Raw genomic sequence first — 9,477 nt, 5'->3', positions numbered from 1 at the left:
GCTTTCGAGAGTTTTCCTCTCTTCCTCAGGTCTAAAGCAATATTGCTTTAGACCTGAGGAAGAGAGGAAAACTCTCGAAAGTTTGTCTTTTAAATATTATGTTAGTCCAATAAAAAAGGTATCACTGCATACTGCAATACTTTGTTTTTTGAGCATCTATCTACTGGACTAACACGGCTACTCCAATCTTCACTATATATAAATATATATATATATACACACACACTAGGCGATAAGCCTGCCCAGAGGCAATCTATTGTTTTACTACAAACCCCAAAGCACACTTTACACAAAATAAAAAATCTATCTAAAATAAACAAATTAAACCTAAACTAATACCCCTATAAAAAATCCCCCCAAAAATAAAAACACCCCCTAATCTAATAATAAACTATCAATAGCCCTTAAAAGGGCTTTTGTGGGGCATTGTCCTAAGTGAAACAGCTCTTTTACCTAAACAAATTACCAATTACCCCCTAACAGTAAAAACCCCCACCCAGTTTGTGTGTGTGTATAAAACAATATTAATTGTGAGGGGGGATGGAAGGCTTGGTTTAGTTCTCACACCTTTTTGTAGGACTTCACCCCTGGCACAGGTGACATAATCAGCTGATCAGTAACCATGGTTACTAACCTGCTTTCACCCTTCAGATGATTATTTCCCCTGTGCTCTAGTTAAGATCTAATGAATCTCTGGCCTGAGTAAGGGTCCTGAGGATTGGAGTTGAGAAACACTGATCTAATTGCTTGTCCATAGAATAGGACCCTTCTTTTGCCAACCTGTGCTCTCACAAGGGACAACATTTCTGCAGTATATCAGACAGGATACATCCAGAAGGACAGTTTAGAAATAGCAAAAATGTGTTCTGGATGTGACCAGACTGATATGCTGCAGAAACTTTCTCCCTTGTGAAAGGTACAAGGAAACTGGAACGGGCTGTTCTAGTCTGGGCACCATCTCACAGCTAACACCCTACTTGCGCTAACCCAACATGAATATTAATATTTTACATTCCAATGTTCTTCACACAGCAGAATATGTTCTTTTTATTTATAAATATATATATATATATATATATATATATATATATATATATATATATATATATATATATATATATATATATATATATATATATATATACACACACTAGGCGATAAGCCTGCCCAGAGGCAATCTATTTTTTTTTTATTTTTTTTTAAAACCTACAAACCCCAAAGCACAAGTTACACAAAATAAAAAATCTATCTAAAATAAACAAATTAAACCTAAACTAATACCCCTATAAAAAATCCCCCCCAAAATAAAAACACCCCCTAATCTAATACTAAACTACCAATAGCCCTTAAAAGGGCTTTGTAGGGCATTGTCCTAAGTTAAACAGCTCTTTTACCTAAACAAATTACCAATTACCCCCTAACAGTAAAACCCCCCACCCACCAAACCCCCCAAAATAAAAAAAAACTAACAATAAAAAAAAAACTTAACTACCCATTGCCTCTAAAAGGGCATTAAGCTATTTTCCAGCCCAAAAACCCCTAATCTAAAAAAAAAAAGCCACCCCAAAAAATAAAAAAAAAGCCTAAGACTAAGCCCCAATTAGGTACTCACCGTTCCTGAAGTACGGCGGCGGCATTCCTCGGCGGCGTGGAGGCTCCTCTTCATCTGATGTCCGTCATGCACTGAAGATTGAATACAAGGTACCACATTCAATTTGGGGTACCTTGCATTCCTATTGGCTGAAATTTTGAAATCAGCCAATAGGATTAGAGCTTCTGAAATTCTATTGGCTGATCAAATCAGCCAATAAGATTTCAGTAGCTCTCATCCTATTGGTTGATTTAAAATGTTCAGCCAATAGGATTGCAAGGTACCCCAATAAATATGGGGTACTTTGCATTCAATCTTCAGTGTGCGACGGACGATCGCATGAAGAGGAGCTTCCACGCTGCTGAAGACCGCTGCTGAGGATCCGTTCATCGGGGAAGCCAGCTCCGCACCTCCGCTCCACACCACCTTCGCTTCGGATGAAGATAGAAGATGATGGAGCCGTCTAGAAGAAAACCTTCTTCGCTGGACTTCAGGAACGGTGTGTACCTATTTGGGGCTTAGTTTTAGGATTTTTTTTTTTTGATTTTTTTTATTTTTAAGTTTAGGAATTTAATGGGCTGTAAAAAGAGCTGATTGCCCTTTTAAGGGCAGTAAAAGAGCTGAATGCCCTTTTAAGGGCAATGCCCATACAAATGCCCCTTTTAGGGGCAATGGGTAGTTTAGTTTTTTTTAGTGTTAGGTTTTTTATTTTGGGGGGTGGGGTTTTTTTTACTGTTAGGTGGGACTTTTTTAAATTTAAAAGAGCTGTTTAACTTAGGTCAATGCCCTACAAAAGGCCCTTTTAAAGGCTATTGTTAGTTTAGTTTAGGGGGTGTTTTTATTTTGGGGGGCTTTTTTATTTTCATAGGGATTAGGTTTAATTTTTTTTTTTTTGATAATTTTATTTTTTTTCTGTAATTTTAGAGTTTATTATTTTTTGTAATTTAATGTTAGATTTTATTATTTTAATTGTAACTTAGTATTGGGGTTAATTTGGGGGTGTTAGGTTAGGGGGCTTAGTAATTTAATTAGTTGCATTGTGGGGGGTTAGGCGGTTTAGGGGTTAATAGGATAATTAGGTTTATTGCGATGTGGGAGGTTTGGCGGTTTAGGTGTTAATATTTTAATTATGTTATTAATGGATGATTAAGGGTTAATTACTTTATTATTTTGCGATGTGGGGGTTTGCAGTTTAGGTGATTGTTAATACTTTGTGCGGAAGGTTAGTTTCTTTTGTTATACTTTGTGCAGGCGGTTAAGTTTTTTATTTATTTCTTGCCGGCGGTTACATGTTTTTTCGTTATTTCAAGTAGGCAGTTGCGTGTTGTTCTTTGTTTTTAAGGCTTCGGGTTTTCCTACGCTGCATCCAGGTGGATTCTTTTGGCTGCGCGCACAGCCAGCATTCTTTTGGCTGCCTCACGCAGCGATGGACGCGTTACAAACGCGATTATAGTATAGATAGCTGATGGTTTTGTTCACAAATATATATTATACCTATATATACTGTACATGGTTAAATATTGGTTGTGCAAAAGGAGGTGCTGGTGCACTATGGATTCCCGACTGTTCACTTCAGTGTATTCGAAAGCCCTTTCAGACATTCATCTGGAGAAAAGATTGCGCTGAAATGTTGCATCCATACACCATATAATAAAGTGTAGATATATTTAGAATAAACTGCTCCTTGTGTTTTCAAAGAAAATCTTTTCTCCAGATGTGTGAAAGGGCTTTGGAATACACTGAAGTGAACAATCCGGAATCCATAGTGAACCAGCGCCTCCTTTTGCACAACCTATCGATTCAACAGGCTTTGGGAGAGACTGTGGGAAGGCAGTGGTTCTAACATCAAAGGGGAGTAACAATCCGTATTGTATATATTTGTTTGTTCTTAAAGGGACACTGTACCCAAATTTTTTCATTTGTGATTCAGATAGAGCATGACATTTTAAGCAACTTTCTAATTTATTCCTATTATCAAATGTTCTTTATTCTCTTGGTATCTTTATTTGAAATGCAAGAATGTAAGTTTAGATGCCGGCCCATTTTTGGTGAACAACCTAGGTTGTCCTTGCTGATTGGTGGATAAATTCATCCACCAATCAATAACTGCTGTCCAGAGTTCTGAACCAAGAAAAAAAGCTTAGATGCCTTCTTTTTCATATAAAGATAGCAAGAGAAAGAAGAAACATTGATAATAGGAGTAAATTAGAAAGTTGCTTAAAATTGCATGCTCTATCTGAATCACGAAAAAAAAAATTGGTTTCAGTGTCCCTTTAATGATTATATATAGGTATATATATATATATATATATATATATATATATATATATATATATATATATATATATATCTATGTTAAAGCCCTTTGCAGCCTTTTTTTTTTCTAACACCTGAGACTTCCTATCATTGAGCCCTTATAACTTTTTTTGTGCAATATTTTTTTTAAATAATTTTATTAGATGGTGTTATTATGAATGTAACTGTACTTTGTAATGTATTTTGATTTGTTTTGTAACACTTTTTTGTTTGGCGAAACAGTTAACCAGAGCTCTGAGGACTCGCTTTCCTGACGACCGCTAACTTCAATTGCATTAAAGTGATTGCATTTACTTTCAACTTGTAATGCGAGGGCCACAACTGATGCGAGCAAACAGCCGCTATTAACACCTTATCGTTCGTGCATAACTGTTAGAGCACCATTTGTCATCTGGCCCTCTGTATTGTATTCATTCTATGCTGTAAGGTTCCATTTACATTATTAATTCTGCGCTAGTGCCAAAAATAAGGTGACATGTTTAAAATTAAATAGCAACAGAGTGCCAGTTTCAATACACTTAAAGGGACAATATACACTAGATTTTTCTTTGCCTAAATATTTTGTAGATGATCCATTTATTGCCCATCTGGGAGTGTTTTTGTAACAATGTATAGTTTTGCTTATTTTTAAATAACATTGTGCTGATTTTCAGACTCCTAACCAAGCCCCAAAGTTTTAGATGTAGACTGAAGTCTACAGATTCGTGCTTGTGTAATGGTTCTTTTAATATGCAGGGTAAATGGTCTGCTCTTCCTGCTTTCTCAGCCCATTTCAGTGGGTGTTGCAGCGTAACCTCATCAACAGTGCTAAACTGGGAGCATCTAAGTAAGATTTTAAAAGGTTTTAAACTGGATTTTTAGATCAGCATCTGTGCATCTGCTTCTTTATAGTAGAGTCTATTACTTGCAGTTACATGACAATTGGTGTATACTGTCCCTTTAAACACAACATAGGGCACCGGCATCACATTTCCTTTTAAATTAGCAAGTTATCAAACATTACAAAATACACTAATGCTTAGAGAATATGTGTTTTACTGCACACCTGACTTTACTCAACCTATCATACTGCTGAAGCTCTTCAGTTTCTGGCTAAGCACAGGCAAATTAAGTTAGGGATATATTTGCAATAAACAGCTATATATGACATAATACTGACCAGGGTTATGCTAAGAAAACAGCAGAAGAAATAATGCTTTACTCACTATGCAAATCTTAATAGGTGGATGCCAAGAAAGTCTGCCCCTGTGTATGAGGAGAGACTAACTTACCTGCACTCCTATAAACCTGAGAACTAACAACAAATCAATAAAAGCTGCCATTATTTAAAAAAACAACTCTACAAACTGTTCGCCTAGCAGTGAAGGGGTTAATGTGGTGCCGTGGCATTCTGTGTATAGTGCGGTTTAAGGTGGCACAAGGCCAAATTCCTGTTATCAGACAGAAGCTGGATCAGAAGTGTACCCAGTGCAGACCAGATATCCGTATAGTTACTGTACAGTTACTGGGTCTGGGTTAATTTATTCAAGGGCACTAGTTACTTATGCAAATGTAGCTTGTCAATATGTTCTCTAGAGAATTCTAACCCCAGACTCGGCTACTAGGTATCCCTGATGCAGTCACCTCCATACAGAAGAAAATCTATTGCCCTGGTATTTATTGCAGGTGGTCAGACGCTGGCCTTATGCTCCCTATAAGGGTGCACACTCATGTAGGATTTCATCCAGTGTGCACAAGTGCCACTAATGTGCACAGTCAGAGTTGTCATTAATATGATTAAACACTTATGAGCTAGAATACTAGTGGAGTAGTAGTTTGTATACCCGCTCATGCGTTAACTCCGCTAGACAGAGGCTATTTCCAATAGAATTCAATGGAGCGTGAAAGTGGAAAAATCCTAACACCACTTACTCACGTGCAAACCTGATTGCGTTGATTCAAGTGTGCTAACCCAACATGAAATATTAATAGTTCAAATTCCAATTTTCTTCACGTAGCAGAATTTGTTCTATTTATTCTTAAATAAATATATATATATTAGAGCTGCAACAACTAATCGGCATAATCGATAATAATCGATTATGAAAATAGTTGTCAACGAATCTCATAATCGATTAGTTGGTCTGTGCACAGCACCAGCTGCTTTGCTCAAATAAGCTCTTGCACGTGGTATTGTGTTTTATGGTTATGCCCTTAGCCTAAAGGACGTCTACAGACATTTTACTTTTCACTTTTTTAGGACAGTATAAGTTTCTTTTTAAGTTTACAACTACTCCTGGCTTATGTGCAACTCAGAAATAAAATAGGAGTCATCATTTGGATTGTTTATATAAAATCAGATGATTTGGGACTATGCTTTGCATGATATAGTGCCAAGCTTGTTATTTACACCTAGATTGATGGCATTTGTTGTATGAATTGATGTCACTATTACCTGTTTAGATCATTTTTAGTGGATCGCTTGCTGTTGCTGATATATGTACTCTATAGATAAATGTGCCAAATTCAACCACTGAAAGTATATATCTGTTATTTTAAGAGTGGACTAGATATTTTTTCCCCCTAACCTTATAGATCGTTATTGATAGTTTTATGTTAAAATGAAGTCCAGGCTTACTTTGTTGAGAGGCCCCTTCCATTGGTGGAGAACTAACAAAGATAAATAGCCCACCTTGGTGAAATTGGCAAAACCCTACTTATGCATCTCAGGCACCTCAACACCATCTGAGCGCCTTTTCTTTGCTGCAGGCAAAATAGCTTGCAAAAAGAGAGCCAGTCTCAGCCAGGAGCATGTGGACATGGTGACATTTTTGCAATTAAATGCAAAGTTTCTGAAAGAGTGAATAGAATGTTATAAATAGTGTTAGTTTACCTCTGTCTAGTTCTACCTCTTTGCAAACAGTTTGTTTTGCTTAATTATAAAACTGTGTTCTGCTGCTTAAAAAATTGGACCAACAGTTGTTTTAATCGAAAGTTTATATTTATAACACTCAGTATGTAGATTTTATTTAAAATATAGGAAATATTCATTTATTTATTTTTTATCCGATTAGTCGATTAATCGAAAAAATAATCGGACGATTAATCAATTATGAAAATAATTAGTTGCAGCCCTAATATATATATATATAGTTCAAAGTTACAGATCCGCACTCGCTGGACTTTCAAAAAACAATAGTTTATTGTCTACAATATATATATATATATATATATATATATATATATATATATATATAGAGAAGAAAGTAAAATGTGTTCACTCAGTATACTGGGTAGACACAAGTGATACTCTATAGTTGGCGCTAGTCAGTATTGTGTATGGTATAGTGGCAGCTATATAAGACAAGTACTGGTTGAGATGTGAGGTCCCAGTCAGTAAGTGAAAAATGTGTATACAAGAGTAGATACAGCGCCTATATATCCATTTAAAATATGGGTGGTGTATGGGAATATGAGTGAAAACTAGAGCTGATTATTAGAAAAATAATAGCTGTGTAGACATGACTTGCTGCAGTGTGGAAACTGGTTAGTATAGGACCGGTCTGATGTGGGACACCTTGTATCTTTACGCTGGAGAAAGTGTATACCAAGACAGAAAAGGTACTCCAAGAGGCTAACTACCAACATAAAGGAAGTACAAGGGATTTATCTACAACAAGAAACATATCCCTGCATACTCCAGGAGGCTCACGAAAACCCAAGAGGCACCACATCTGAATACAAGGAGAAGATTCTACCATCTGTATATACCCCCAGTGCGGCATACTTACCTCATCAGATTGAGGTATTATCTGGTAAGGGTATTACATACCATCTATTTACTGATACCAACTGCTTATGAAGATTTACTACGGACTATATATTGTCTAAAGACTCATATGAACACTGTTTCATAATCTATTCATCATTCTTCAAGCATAATTGATTCCAATAATTTATATATTTTTTAAATATTCTTTTAATTGCTATTATTTTTCTAATAATCAGCTCTAGTTTTCACTCATATTCCCATACACCACCCATATTTTAAATGGATATATAGGCGCTGTATCTACTCTTGTATACACATATATATATATATATATATATATGTGTGTGTGTTCAAAAAAAGGAAGTAGGTATCAGCGCTTGGAGATATTATATATATATATATATATATATATATATATATACACACACACACATAAGGTGACACAACCGCACATATATACACACAAGGTGACACAAACGCACATATATACACACACACACAAGGTGACACAAACGTACATATACACAGACAAGGTGACACAAAAGCATATATACACAAACACAAGGTGACACAACTGCACATATACACACACACACAATGTGACACAAACGCACATATACACACACAAGGTGACACAAACCCACTTATACACAGACAAGGTGACACAAAAGCATAGATAAACAAACACAAGGTGACACAACTGCACATATATACACACACACAAGGTGACACAAACGCACATATACACACACAAGGTGACACAAACCCACATATACACAGACAAGGTGACACAAACACATATATACACAAACACAAGGTGACATAACTGCGCATATATACACAAACACAAGGTGACACAACTGCACATATATACACACACAAGGTGACACAAACGCACATAAACACACACAAGGTGACACAAACCCACATATATACAGACAAGGTGACACAAACGCATATATACACAAACACAAGGTGACACAACTGCACATATATACACACACAAGGTGACACAAACGCATATATATATATACACAAACACAAGGTGACACAACTGCACATATATACACACACAAGGTGACACAACTGCACATATATACACACACAAGGTGACACAACTACACATATATACACACACAAGGTGACACAAACTCTCATATACACACACAGGGTGACACAAATGCACATACACACACACAAACACAAGGTGACACAAAGATCCATACATTGGTTATTCAAATGCAGATATGAAACATTTTGGGTTGAGCCTTTTTAAACTAAGCGTTTAAAGTCATCAGATAATCTTTTCTTAGTTAAAGGGACATGAAACTCAAAGATTTTCTTTCATGATTTAGGTAGAACATACAATTTTAAACACCTTTCTAGTTTACTTCTATTATCAAATTTTCTTCATTCTTTTGGTATCATTTGTTGAAGGAGTAGCAATGCACTACTGGTTTCTAACTGAACATATGGGTGAGCCAATGACAATCAGTATATGCAGCCACCAATCAGCAGCTAGAACCTAGGTTCTTTGCTGCTCCTAAGTTTACCTAGATAAACCTTTCAACAAAGGATAACAAGAGAAGGAAGCAAATTAAATAATAGAAGTAAATTGGAAAGTTGTTTAAAATTGTATGTTCTGTCTAAATCATGAATGTCTAATTATGACTTTACTGTTCCTGTAAGGGGCTTCTAATTTTTCTCTGCTACATCCCTTTAAAAATTGACCTGAAGCACAGACGTTGCGGGAGCACTTTACAAGTGACAAACATGAGGGACACATAGGAGTGTTTGCACCTCGAATAGATAGTTCCGT

This window comes from Bombina bombina, chromosome 10, assembly GCF_027579735.1.
Source record: "Bombina bombina isolate aBomBom1 chromosome 10, aBomBom1.pri, whole genome shotgun sequence".
NCBI lineage: Eukaryota > Metazoa > Chordata > Amphibia > Anura > Bombinatoridae > Bombina > Bombina bombina.
The sequence above is the reverse complement of the archived record's forward strand: the minus strand, read 5'-3'. Positions refer to the sequence as shown.